The sequence below is a fragment of the Spinacia oleracea genome, chromosome 4 (assembly GCF_020520425.1).
Source record: "Spinacia oleracea cultivar Varoflay chromosome 4, BTI_SOV_V1, whole genome shotgun sequence".
In the NCBI taxonomy this organism is placed as follows: Eukaryota; Viridiplantae; Streptophyta; class Magnoliopsida; order Caryophyllales; family Amaranthaceae; genus Spinacia; species Spinacia oleracea.
In genome coordinates, this window is record NC_079490.1 from 109,319,460 (window position 1) to 109,335,206 (window position 15,747).

Here is a 15,747-nt window from a genome sequence, read left to right on the forward strand (position 1 = left end):
CGTAGGCGTTTGCCCCCGATCCAATCGAGGGATCGAATTGATTATAGAAACATGAGTTTAATTAGTCGGTTTATTAGTGAACAAGGAAATTTTTTATCTAGGCGAGTGAATAGATTGACCTTGAAACAACAACGATTAATTACTAGTGCTATAAAATAAGCTCGTATTTTATCTTTGTTACCTTTTCTTAATAATGAGAAACAGTTTGAAAGAACCGAGTCGACTACTAGAACTGCTAATTTTAGAACTAAAAATAAATAATAGACTTATTCTTTATTTAATCGATAATGGAATTGAATTCAAATCTGAAATCAAGCACGAATTGGGGTTTTGCTCTAAAAAATCTGATAATCTAGAAGAATCGAAATTTGATTGTCACGTCGTAAGATAATATAAAAATTGGGAATTTTTTTTTGAATGGATTTGTTGATTTTTATTTATTTATCGTATTTTATCAGACTAATTTCGACTTTAATACTCCCGGAGAATAAACTCCGGGGAACTTCATTTAAATAATTTCGAGGTATTTTTTGCAATCTTCTTTTTTTATGATCTCATTATAAATCATATAAATACAATTTGGATTTAATATAGCTATATATATATATATATATATATATATATATATATATAGGGGGGTGATCCGGTAAGAACACCTCCTTAGGTAAGAACACTTCTTACGGTAAGAACACTTTTACACTCTCCATGTTCTAAATTTGTTCAAACATGTTCTAAATTTATTCAACCATGTAATAAATTTGTTCAACCATGTTCTAAATTTGTACAACCATGTTCTAAATTTGTTCAACCATGTTCTAAATTTGTTTATCCATGTTCTAAATTTGTTCAACCATGTTCTAAATTTGTTCAACCATGTTCTAAATTTATTCAACTATGTTCTAAATTTTCAAGCTCATGTTCTAAATTTATTCAACCATGTTTTAAATTTATTCAACCATTTTTTATTTTTGTTCAAGCATGTTTTAATTTTATTCAATCATGTTCTAAATTTTTAAGCTCATGTTCTAAATTAATTCAAGCATGTTATAAAACTATTCAATCATGTTCTAAATTTTCAAACTCATGTTCTAAATTTATTCAAGCATGTTCTAAATTTATTCATCGATGTTCTAAATTTGTTCAACCATGTTCTAATTTATTCAGCAACGTTCTAAATTTGTTCAAGCATGTTCTAAATTTATTCAAGCATGTTCTAAATTTATTCAAGCATGTTCTAAATTTAGAACATGAGAACCTAGTCAACCCATATACATATATACATGTTCTAAAATTTCAAGCTCATGTTCTAAATTAATTCAAGCATGTTCTAAAATTATTAAACATGTTCTAAATTTATTCAAGCATGTTCTAAATCCATTCAAGCATATTCTAAATTTATTCAAGCATGTTCTAAATTTATTCAAACTTTCAACATGTTCTAACTTTATTCAACCGTGTTTCAAAATTTATTCAAGCATGTTCTAACTTTATTCAAGCATGTTATAAATTTATTCAAGCATGTTCAAAATTTATTCAACAGGGTTCTAAATTTATTCAAGCATGTTCAAACTTTATTTAAACATGTTCTAACTTTATTCAAGCATAATCTAACTTTATTCAAATATGTTCTAAATTTATTAGAGCATGTACTAAATTTATTCAACCGTATTCAAAATTTATTCAAGCATGTTTTAACTTCATCCAACAATGTTCTAAATTTATTCAAATACGTTCTAACTTTATTTTGGACTTGATTTTGTAATTTGAGTGAGTTACTCTATATGGCATGAGAAATTAGAAGTAAATCTTTAAATTAGCATTCGAATATACAGCAAAACCATGACGATCTACAAAATTCAGTAATTTCTATCATCTCTTCAATTTAATACACAATCGAGATTTTCCAAATTTCACTCAAAATAGCTGCAACTTTGAAGCAAATTCAGAATAAAACGAGATATTAATCATGATATATGCTCAAAGATGTAAATCTTGATATACGCTCAAACGAGATCTGATTCGCCGCCACCAAAATTGAAATCGATTTTAATTTTTGAATTGAGAAATCGATTTTCATTTCCGAATTGAGAAATCGATTGAAATCAATTTCGATTTCGAAAAATCTTACCGAACTGCCGATCGATTTGCTTTTATAATCGATTGAAATCGATCGAGAACACCAGCAATTGAATTAACCGAGCAGCGGCTGCGATTAAATGGCTGCGATTGAATGGCAGCGAGCAGCAGCGGCGGCGAGAGGTGAGCAGCAAGGGCGGCGAGAAGCGAGCAGCCACGGCGGCGGCGACAATAGGCCACCGGCAATCACGTGTTCTTATTCGCAAATCTGATTATTCGCGGCCACCAAAATTTGCGATTGAGATTTGAGAATCAATCGATTGATGATTTGGAGGAGCAAGGTGTTCGCGGCGTCGCTGGATTTCTGCGAAGGAATCACCACCGCGAGCAGCAACCGGTGAGAAGTGACCGGCGACCGCCGAGCGTTGGTGGTGGCTACGACCGGAGAGAGAATTGGAGAGAGAGGGAGGAATAGAAGAGAGAGAAAGAGACTCTGAAAATGAAAAAAATAGCGTGAAAAAAAATGGGGGGTATTTGTTAATAATTACGAAATTGCCATTATCAGAAAGTGTTCTTACGGTAAGGAAGTGTTCTCACCGTAAGAAGTGTTCTTACGGGAGCCTTTCTCTCACTCACTCTCTCTCTCTCTCTCTCTCTCTCTCTCTCTCTCTCTCTCTCTCTCTCTCTCTCTCTCTCTCTCTCTCTCTCTCTCTCTCTCTCTCTCTCTCTCTCTCTCTCTCTCTATATATATATATATATATATATATATATATATATATATATATATATATATATATATATATATATATATATAGAAAAGGGATCAAGTGAGAACACTTCTTAAGGTGAGAACAAATCTTATACGAGAACAAATCCTGACCATCGAAGATGTAAGATCTGACGGCTGGAATATCACCCGTGTTACTGTTTGAGTAATGGCAACTTTGTAATTATATGCAAAAAAACAAAACAATTTCGCTCTCTCTCTCCACCGCAATTTCTTTCTTTCTCTCTCCACCGCAATTTCTTTGTTTCTCTCTCCACCGCAATTTCATTCTTCCTCTTCGCAAGTTTGAATCCCTGATTCAATCTCTTCTTCCTCTTCGCAAGTTTGAATCCTCAAACTTCCATTATGCTTCAATATTTTCACTAATTTTCATCTAACTCAAACAATTTTCAACAATTTTATTCCTGTTTGTCCTTGAAATTCGATTTCATCAATTTGAAATTAACAGGTACGAATTATCGATTGAGTAATTTTTTTTATTTGATTTATTTTAATTTGTTTGGTTTTGAGCATTGTTTGTTGTTCACATATTTGGTTCAATTTTAATGTGTTGTTATAGTATCGATTGAGTACTTTTTCGTATTTTATTCGTTTTATTTTGTTCAATTTTTTAGTACTGTTTGGTTGTTCATATATTAGGTTCAATTATAATATGTTGGAAAGTTCTCTGTGGAAAATAGTAATTGCAATGATATAATATTTTCAATTCTACGGTGTATTATATTGTGAATTAAAGTTAGAAGACCAGTCATTGGTTTTCAGTGAATTAGGTAGCTCATTTGGATGGATTATACGAGTTTGTTTCTGGGTTGTAGGAAGATTGGGATTGTAAAAATGTTGAAGGACTGAGGGTTTGAAGATATTCATGCGAATTGAGGAGTTAGAGTTGTGTGTAGGCTTCAGATTGGTAATGTCTATTGGTAATTTTGGGGTCTTGAAAATGTTAGCCTGTGGAGTTGTGGATTGTTAATACTCCTGGTTTGAGCATAAATTTGGTTACAGGGGGGAGTTTATTTTGTTTGTGGTTGGGGTTCATCGGTTCATCGCTATGGCAGAAAGCAGTGTTTCCAAGTCAGGTGTTTTCAGAGTGAATGTTTGAAATAAAGAGAGGTTTTTAGCAGTCAAAAAATTGATTGGCTGTGAGGCAAACACGGGTTGAATTTAGAGTTTTCAGTTGCAATGACTTCCATTTCAGGAATGTGAATGTGAATGTGTCGTGCATAATTGATCGTTTGGTTGAAAATACTTGAGAATGAACTAGCCACACTGGTTGACCTAGTTCTATAGGGAGTTTTATCTTGAAGGAGGAGGTCAGTTCATATTGTGATTCCAGGGGAATTTTAAGTTGTTGAAATTCTTGAGAGCATTGTGATTTTTAATTGTTGTACAATAGCTGTTTACGGATGTTGGTTTTAATGTTTTAAATTAAATAACACCTCTTTTTGGTTGGTCTTACTTTTCAATGTATATAATTATACTTTAGCTTTGGATTAACGCAGTCTTGCTTAATCTGAAACCCCAGGACAAAACTTCGCCACTTTACTGGTGCAAAGATTTACCTTGGTAGGGGTATCAGGTTCGTTCGCTCTGATTCTCAGGTAAGTTGTAGTGATGATTGCTGAAATTTCACCTCTTAAGTCTTGTTTTTCTACTGAATACTTTGTCTTCTTGATATTAACCAAAAGCTAACTGAATTTTGATGATGTTGGTTGAAGGTTTTCCTGTTTGTCAATTCAAAGTGTAAAAGGTATTTCTACAACCGTTTCAAGCCCTCAAAGCTCTGCTGGACTGCTGTGTACCTGAAGCAGCACAAGAAGGTTATTATCCCCCATCTCTTTCTCTATTCATGTTTTTAATGTGATCTTATCGATAGATTTGTCTATTTATCATGAAATTCATAATATTCTGGTCTTTGTGTTGGTTTCCTGCTAATACACAGGAAATTTTGGGTGAAGCTGTAAAGAGGAGAAGGGCCACCAAGAAACCTTACTCAAGGTCTATTGTTGGTGCCACTTTGGAAGTTATTCAGAAGAAAAGACCTTAAAAGCCTGAAGTTAGAGCTGCTGCAAGGGAGGCTGCTCTGCGGTCAAGGTCTGTTATGAAACTTCATTTAATCAACTAACTCCGACTTAGCCTAAACCCTCGAAATTCTAACTTTTATTTTATTGCTTTAAATTATCATTAATCTCAGCTCTATTCTCATTATCCAACACGACATCATCTATAAATAGCAAAGATCACATATCTGATATTGGATAGTCAACCTTGATACTTCATCTGAAACTGCTGCAGAAAGGAAAGGACTAAGTCATATCCTTTCTGGGATCCAACAATAACATAAAATGCATCTGTAACTTCATAACTCCTGACATTTTTTTTCACGTCTCTATACATGCTTTCATTTAGGTCAATATACTTGCGTGATATACCCCTTTTCCCCAGTGCCTAACAAAGCACCTCTCTCGAATTCTCGGTACCTTTATGCGCCTTCTCTAAATGTTAGTGTACTCTTGGGACCAAAATACTCATAATTATTACTCATATCAGGTGTCACTAATGACAATTTTCATTCTGCATTATTGACTTAAAAGTATATGCTTTAATGTCTTAAAATGTAAGCAATGCAAGTTAGTTTAGTTGTCATATAGATTGAAAATTATAGTAAGTAAAGATTACAAACCTTGAAGACATAGTCAGTAACTAGACTACTTTCTTGACCTGAAACTGCTATGGCCTTCATGAAGACATCAACATCAAGATCTGGGGTGACCCCTAATTTCTTCTCTTGTATTAAGAGTTCTTCCAATAACTCATACTGATTCCCAACCCCTAAACATCGTCCTGAAAAATCGAGTGTCTCCCTTACTGTCATTTCTCCAAAATGAAGATCATTTTGACTGATATAAGCACTCGTTCTATGGGGAACAATTTGCGTCAACTCGTCGCCATTATAAGTTATCTTTCCTGTTACCTATCGATAATTGGAAGAGGATAAGCCAACATTGTAAGATTATAATTAAATTATTTCAACATCCAAAAAAGATTCTTAGCTTTTGCAATATAACCTTCAAAACAGATGTTGAGCTTCAAACATCTTTAGGTCCGATTCTAAATTGTACATCAATAGTCATTGCAATCAAATAATGCAGAAAAATAATCACAACACAGAAGTAATGCAGTTCTTAAAAGACTTTCTATAAAAGAAAAAAAAGACATCAAAAAATCCATCATAAGAAAACTCAATCAAATTCTTACAATAAGATTCAGCAGAAAAAGTAACAATAAAAATGACAGGACAATACAACTAAATCAACTAAATAAATAAAAAGTCAGAGTACTCATTTTTTGCTTTAGAAAGGTCATAAAATTCAGAAAACAGTTACCAATTTGTGTGTTATTTTACATGGATATGTGATATGGGAGTATGCCTCATGACTCAAATGGTTCATAGTGATGAATTTTTACTACCAGATACAGTAAATGTTTCATTACTTACAATCACCAATTATACAGTTATACCCACACCTCTAAATTGTAACACTTAATATATGCAGAACCTAATCCCACCAGTTAAAAACCCAAGTGACCCATAAATTATAGCATAATATAGTTTTGGCTTTATATGGTTTAAACCTGAACTCCCAGGTTCGCCACCCAGTGACGATAGACTCTTAAAGAAGCAACAATAACAGTACGTTACTTGGATCCTGCACTTTCAACACTTCATGTTAGAGCCAAAATCATGGAACTTTTTTACAACATAGCCAAGTAGGACACTTGGACATGTACTCAGGTCCAATGTGAGTACCCAAATTCGAATAACACAGCTAACAGTAACATAAACATAATCTACAGTCATCATTTACCGGTTACCAGGAAAGAAAAAGATCAGCCATCAAAAAAATATAAAACAATTAAACCCAATGTACACGAGACCATAAATTAAAAAGCTTAATATCACACAAAACCAAAAAGATCCAACAAAATATCCACCAACAGATTCAACAAATAAGAATTTACCCAAAAAAAAAATTAACATAAATGGGAAATTACCTTCCAAGTTAAAGAATACCCAAGACGACTAGCAGAAGCAGAAGCTCCAATCCAACAGAGGAAACAGAGAATTGCAGCCACAAACCCAGATTTTTTATCCATACCCACATAGGAAATAGCATATATTATAGAGTAAAATGATGCAAAATTGGGGAAAAACAGCATAGCCATGGCAGGAGGACAGAAAGAGTGGTCACTTATGAGATCCAATATAGCCAACGCCCCTTCCTTTTTATAATAATAGGAATCCACCGACTCCTGTGATGTAACTAAAGCTTGCAAATTGTGTTTTAGGTCGACCATCTGTTTTACTCTTCTGAAATTGGTGATAGAAGGACTAAGATCATGCACCATAAAATCCACGCCGAAAGTATACGTCCTCATCATATTCAGTACAATATTATGATTATAAAAGAACCTCATTATCGATTTACATTGTTCTAGTACAGAATTTATCCATTGAAACATCTAATTTCTAATTTAAGTATTTTATTTGATGGAATTCTTTTATATCTGTAATTACAAATTTATTGAAACCCCATTTCCTTTAGGCTATAGGTTTTAAACTATAATTTTGCAGTAGCTTTATTAAACTCACATGTTTATCGCTGTTTTCTTTTTTGGAAGGCATATTCATCACGTGCTATATCCAATTTTGCACGGAGTAATTGATTCCTTCAACATGGAACATCAACCCGTAGATTATCAAGACATTTATCATAATTCAACGTCAATAGAGGAATCAGGTGAATTGTTTTAAAAAAAAATTAAAGTTAAAAATTTACAATATATGGTGATTATCTTTTACATTTTAAAAGTTGGTGGTAACTTCTATATGTCATTTTGCTACATTATTTATTTTCTTGCTGCCTTTTTCCACTCTATTTTTATAATTTAGTGATATATTTGTTATTTCTTTAATGATTCAGGTATTACTAATGAGCAATCTAGTTGTTCTAATGTCAGTGTTCATGTTACTCCTCAAGTAGTACCTCTCTTAACTCCTGGAGGAACACGAGAATGGATTCCATGCCCGTCCCCTGAGTTAAGACCTACTATTGGCATGATTTTCGAGAGTGTTAATGTGGGTATTGAATTCTACAAAGCATACGCAGTTGCTTCCGGCTTTGGTATTAGGAAATCTACTACTACCAAAACCAAGAAAAAAGGTGTTGTGGACCAGGTGGCATTCAAATATTGTGTATGCAATAAAGCAGGTTTCAAGGAGAAACGTATACAGAAAGCTAAGGATATTTCCAAGGGTAAAGAAGGGGAAGCTATGAAAATTTCCAAGGGTAAAGAAGGGGAAACTATGGAAGACCAAAGTAAAGTTATTAGAACTAGAAAAAGGTTGGTAACTCGAGTGGGTTGCAAGGCGCGAATGATCCTGAAGTACCGTAAGGAAGGTGGTTATATAGTGCAAACATTTTATGAGGGACATGCTCATCCTCTCTACACTCCAGGTTGCAAGAAGTTTCAAATAGAGGGGAGGAAGTTGAACATTTTGCACAAGAAGATGATAATCGATAATTCAAAGTTAAATATTGGTCCTGTGACAACTTTCAGATTGATGAAGGAATACTTTGGAGGTTATGGCAATGTTGGTGCATCTAAGGAAGATTTCAAAAATTTCCAAAGAGATTTGAAGACATACATTAAGGGTTCAGATGCTCAGATGTTTATAGACAACTTCAAGATGAAAAAGTTGTTATGGAGTGCTTTTTTTTATGACTTTGAGGTGGATGAAGATGATTGTCTTTCTAGAGCTTTATGGGCAGACCCAATTTGTAGGAGAAACTATGCTCTCTTTGGTGATATGGTATCATTTGACACTACATACTCGACTAACAGATATAACATGATTTTTGGGCCTTTCACTGGTGTCGATCACCACAAAAGGTGCATTACATTTGCTGCTGCATTCATTGCAAAGGAAGATACATCATCATTTGAGTGGGTATTCAGAACATTTCTCAAATCAATGGGAGACAATGAGCCAATATGCTTAATCACTGATCAAGATCCAGCGATGAAGATTGCTATTCAGAATGTGTTTCAGAACACCGAGCATAGGTTTTGCATGTGGCATATTATGAAGAAAATGCCTGATAAGATAGGACGTACAATTTGTCAAGATACTGAATTTCTATCAAAGATATGTGCATGTGTTTGGAGCCTAGAGATTGAGCCTAGTGAGTTTGAAGATAAATGGAAAAAAGTGCTTATTGAGTTCCATCTAGAGGGACATGATTGGCTTCGTCAATTATTTGAAATGAGACACATGTGGATACCCGCCTATTTTAGAGACTTGTTCATGGGGGGGATCATGAGAACAACCTCAAGGTCAGAAAGCGAAAAAAACTTTTTTTACCTCTTTTACTAATCCCCATCTAACCCTTGTAGAATTTTTCATTTGGTATGAAACTGCTATGGATGCACAAAGGCCCTCACAAGCCCACAATGATAATGATTCAAAAAATAAGTATCCGCACTGTAAGACTCCACTTGCCATTGAGAAACACGCTTCAGAAGTCTATACAAACACTGTATTCTATGAGTTTCAAGATGAAGTGCATAAAGGTTGTTTTTCTTGTGATATTGAAGATTTAATTAAAGAAAATGAACAGGAAATTACCATAGTGAAAGAAGATGATCGAAGAAGAACCTATGAGGTGGTGTTTAATTGCACTACCAACGACACAAGATGCTCTTGCAAGATGTTTGAAAGGAAAGGAATTCCATGTAGACACATGTCTTCAGTTTGTAAGAGAAAGAGGTTAGAATTAATTCCTGAAAAATATGTGCTAAATCGATGGACTAAGATGGCAACAAAGAAGCCAATCTTAGGCTTCGAAGGAAATATTATGGAGCAATGTGCAAGGATGGTGGATAGGAAGAAAATTTTGAATGATTTATGGTCAGAAATTCATAGTTGTGTGAGTTTGGCAGAGGATAATGAAGAATATCTTAGTGATCTTGTGAAAAGCATTCACACACTAAGGTTGGAGTTAGAAGCTAAGAAGAGTGGAAATGTTCCTCCACCTAGCAAAACTCAAGACATAGAGTTCCTTATTGGAGCAATTGCTCCAACTGAGACCTTGATCAAACCACCTAAAATTTCAAAGAACAAGGAAAGTGGTCCTAGTGGGGAAAAAGCTGCAACCAGTGGCACCGAAAGTGACAAATGGTTGAAAGGAGACAAAGAGAAGGCTATTGAGCAACAACAAAAGAAGAAGAGGGTATGTCGGGGATGCGGGGAGCTTGGTTACCATGATATCCGCAATTGCCCCGAAAAGCTATCTTCATAATGCAAGGTAAGAAGTCTACTTTAAATCTACTACGTTTCTACATAATGTCACTTTGTGATTTGTTAACTGATCTCTGTGAATCTTTACCTGCTTTTGCTCTGCTATTCTGCACTTTTCCACTATTCTGAAATGATTTTAGTTTCACTGTTTTTTTGTTTGATTGTGGGAATAGCATTCTAGTTTATCTGTACAAACAGGCCGGTGCTTGCTTCCACCATTAGACAACTGCTCTGAATCCCTAAGACTGCTCTTCATAACTTTACCTCCCATTCTCTTAAAATGTAAAACACATCTCAATTCTCAAGAAGCTGTTGGTTGTGTGATGTGACTTTATCTGGCATATAAAAACACGAGTGTTTTAGTTTATAAATCAGTCACATTTTGGAGAGATAATCATGGTATTAACTACATTATTAGTTGGGAGTTAGGCCTTAATGGTCTCTTAGAGCAATAACAGTAGAATGTTTTCTTTGGTTGAGAGTCCATTTAGGGAGGATCATTGACTAGCTCCTCATTTTTAGTACCAAATACTTCTGTTTTATTTTTTTATTAAACCAAATCAAATCAAATCAATTTCACTTTCTTTCATTTTATTTCTACCATCATTTTGCAATGTATTTCAAGAACAATTTTCCAGTTCAAATGTCTTAAATTACAGATTCTATGATATCAGACAAATCCCACATGGAAATTCTTATATAATCGAATAAAATGCGAAAAAACAGATCTGTCGATCTCTAGTCACAGAAACAAATGCCAATCTTTATTCTTGGGTAATTTTTCTAAGGACACAATTCAGAAACAGTAAACAGGCCAGGGTCCATCTGGTTGCTGAACGGTTACAACTTTTTTTTATAACTTATTCTAGGAGAGTATCTGGAAATTTTCTCTCCTTGGGGACTTGGAAGTTTGAAACCTTCTTTTTTGGTAATCCATATTCCAAAGAGGGGAAAATGATAGGGGACTGAGCATGTGAGAGGTCTCTAAGATACAATTTTTCTGCAGGAATAGATACTCTGTGTAGACTATAGAGCATCATGATCAATCTCAAGAAATCTATGTGTGTTATAGGGGAGATGCCTATCCTGTAATCATGCTTAATTCTTAATTACTTTGGTCAACAAAATTAGTTTTCTTCCATCCAAATTTAATTTTTTTGATGACAACTGTCCTGCTTGTGTTCGTTTGACACCCACACTGATTTCGAGACCCCTGTCAATCTAGCGGTCTTTCAATCCCGAAATCACAGATGAAAATAGCATTCAAAGGGATACTCGAGTCAATGTGCCGTTTTCTTGTGATTGTATTAATGGGGATTTTCTTGGTCATGTTTTTAGTTACCAGATTCAGTTTGGAGATACCTATACAACTATTGCAGCAACACAATAAGGTACATCATGCAAACCTATAAGGCACATGCCGCAAACCTATAAGGTACATCATGCAAACCTATAAAGTACGTCATAAAAATCTATAAGGTACATCATGCAAATCTATAAGGTACATTTTAAGAACCTATAAGGTACGTCATACTAAGTTATAAGGCACATGGCACAAACCTATAATGTACATGACAATAGTCTATAAGGGACGTGACACAATCATATAAGGTACATGGGATGAACTCATAAGGTACATGACGCAAACCTATAAGGTACATCATGCAAACCTATAAGGTACGTCATAAAAATCTATAAGGTACATCATGCAAATCTATATGGTACATCATGCAAACCTATAAGGTACATTTTAAGACCTATAAGGTACGTCATACTAAGTTATAAGGCACATGGCACAAACCTATAATGTACATGACAATAATCTATAAGGGACGTGACACAATCATAAAAGGTACATGGGATGAACTCATAAGGTACATGACGCAAACCTATAAGGTACATCATGCAAACCATATAAGGCACGTCATAAAAATTTATAAGGTACATCATGCAAACCTATAAGGTACATGACGCAAACCTATAAGGTACATCATGTAAACCTATAAGGTACATTTTAAGAACCTATAAGGTACGTCATACTAATTTATAAGGTACATGAAACAAACCTATAATGTACATGACAATAACCTATAAGGTACATCATAAAAACTTATAATGTACGTCATACTAACGTATATGATACATGGAATATAGGTTCACCCGAACCAAAAATACTTGTATAACTTAAATACACCCGAACCAAAGATCCAAAATCGATTTCAACAACAGAGAAACTTGCATTTAGCAATTAGTTTTAAATGCTAGTTTATTATTATTATTATTATTATTATTATTATTATTATTATTATTATTATTATTATTATTATTATTATTATTATTATTATTATTATTATTATTATTATTATTATTATTATTATTATTATATTATTATTATTATTATTATTATTATTATTATTATTATTATTATTATTATTATTATTATTATTATTATTATTATTATTATTATTATTATTATTATTATTATTATTATTATTATTATTATTATTATTATTATTATTATTATTATTATTATTATTATTATTATTATTATTATTATTATTATTATATTATTATTATTATTATTATTATTATTATTATTATTATTATTATTATTATTATTATTATTATTATTATTATTATTATTATTATTATTATTATTATTATTATTATTATTATTATTATTATTATTATTATTATTATTATTATTATTATTATTATTGTTATTATTTTTATTATTTTTATTATTGTTATTATTGTTATTATTGTTATTATTGTTATTATTGTTATTATTGTTATTATTATTATTATTATTATTATTATTATTATTAATTATTATTATTATTATTATTATTATTATTATTATTATTATTTTAATGTCACAAACATATAAGATACATGGCTCAAATCTAGCCTATAAGGTACATCATACTAGCGTATAAGGGACATCATACTAGCCTATATAGTACATCATAGAAGCCTATAAGGGACATCATACTAACATATAAGGTACATTATACTAACTTATAAGGTACATGGGACAAACCTATAAGATACATGACACAACGATATACGGTACATGACACAAACGTATAAGGTACATCTTAGTAACCTATAAGGTACGTTATTAAGACATTGATGTGAAGAAGATGGAGAGTTAGTTGAAGCATTTGCGGTTGTTGGGTAAAGATTTGATTTTGTAGTTGCATTCTTTTTATCTCCAGAACTGATAAATGAAACACAAGTTTATGCCATTAAGATTAAATGTCATATCTACAAACAAGTTGAACAAAGTTTTCGATTTTTAGAATTATTACTTGTAAAGTTGTGTTTCTTATTGTGGGTATGTACTTCATATTCGAAAATTCTCGTAAAATTTATGATAAGTAAAAATTGTATTTCGGAGAAAACAATTATTCTTTACTTATAAGGTACGTCATATAAACTTATAAGATACATCATGCAAACCTATAAGGTACATCATGAAAACGTATAAGGTACGTCATAAAAATCTATAAGGTACATCATGCAAACCTATAAGGTACATGACGCAAACCTATTAGGTACATCATGCAAACCTATAAGGTACGTCATAAAAACCTATAAGGTACATCATGCAAACCTATAAGGTACATGAAGCAAACCTATAAGTTACGTCATAAAAATCTATAAGGTACATCATGCAAATCTATATGGTACATCATGCAAACCTATAAGGTACATCTTAAGAACCTATAAGGTACGTCATACTAAGTTATAAGGCACATGGAACAAACCTATAATGTACATGACGCAAACCTATAAGGTACATCATGCAAACCTATAAGGTACGTACATTGGCACAAACCTATAATCTATAAGGTACATGACGCAAACCTATAATGTACATTGGCACAAACCTATAATCTATAAGGTACATGACGCAAACCTATAAGGTAATTAAAACTCCAGTAGAAAATCAAAGAAATCATTTTTGGATTGATTATGAAAACAGTAAACTTCACTTGATTACTGAACTTTTTTCTTCAGAAACTCTGTCGCACTACATCATCAAACATGTTCCTGTAAATCATACATCAATCAAGAATTGGTGTAGACAGATTCTAGACGGGTTGGATTATCTTCACACTCGTGATCCACCGATTGCTCATCTTGATGTTAAATTATTAAACATCTTTGTTGATGGAAATTCTGGTATGGTTAAACTTGGTGATTTTGGTTTAGCCAAGTTAATTGAACCACGGAGTAGTCCACACGGTTATTATGGTACACTACTGTACATGGCACCAGAAATGTTTGAAGGAAATTATAATGAGATGGTTGACATTCATGCTTTTGGGATATGTGTATTACAGATGATCACTCGTGAAATTCTTTACCAAGAATGCAGAAACCATGATGAGATGTGAAAAAGGATTAATGCATCTAGTGAAGCCGAGTCAAGTCTGAGTCGAGTGACGAGTGCTCAGGTAGATGGAGAGTTAGTTGAAGCATTTGCGGTTGATGGGTAGAGATTTTGATTTTGTAGTTGCATTCTTTTTATCTTCAGAACTGATAAACGAAACACAGGTTTATGCCATTAAGATTAAATGTCATATCTACAAACAAGTTGAACAAAGTTTTCGATTTTTAGAATTATTACTTGTAAAGTTGTGTTTCTTATTGTGAGTATGTACTTCATATTCTAAAATTATCGTAAAATTTATGATAAGTAAAAATTGTATTTTAGAGAAACTACAATTATTCTTTACTTATAAGATACGTCATATAAACTTATAAGATACATCATGCAAACCTATAAGGTACATCATGCAAACGTATAAGGTACGTCATAAAAATCTATAATGTACATCATGCAAACCTATAAGGTACATGACGCAAACCTATTAGGTACATCATGCAAACCTATAAGGTACGTCATAAAAACCTATAAGGTACATCATGCAAACCTATATGGTACATCATGCAAACCTATAATGTACGTCATAAAAACCTATAAGGTACATCATGCAAACCTATAAGGTACGTCATAAAAATCTATAAGGTACATTTTAAGAACCTATAAGGTACGTCATACTAACTTATAAGGCACATGGCACAAACCTATAATGTACATGACAATAATCTATAAGTGACGTGACACAATCATATAAGGTACATGGAATGAACTTATAAGGTACATCGTACTAACTTATAAGGTACATGGCACCAACCTATAAGATACATGACACCACGATATACGGTACATGACACAAATCTATAAGGTACATCTTACTAACCTATAAGGTACGTTATTAAAACCTATAAGGTACATTGTAAGAACATATAAGGTACGTCATACTAACTTATATGATACATGACACAAACCTATAATGTACATGAAAATAACCTATATGGGACGTGACACAATCATATAAGGTACATGGTATGAACTTATAAGGTACATGACACGAACATTCAAGATACATCATAAAGACCTATAAGGTACATCATACTAACTTATAAAGTATGCATACTAACGTATATG

General features: G+C 32.8%; 1 pseudogene; it reads left to right on the top strand.

Moving 5' to 3' along the window:
* Positions 1-3,249: 3,249 nt before the first annotated feature.
* LOC110793092 (protein FAR1-RELATED SEQUENCE 5-like) lies at positions 3,250-14,874 on the top strand (annotated as a pseudogene).
* The last annotated feature ends 873 nt before the right edge of the window (positions 14,875-15,747 follow it).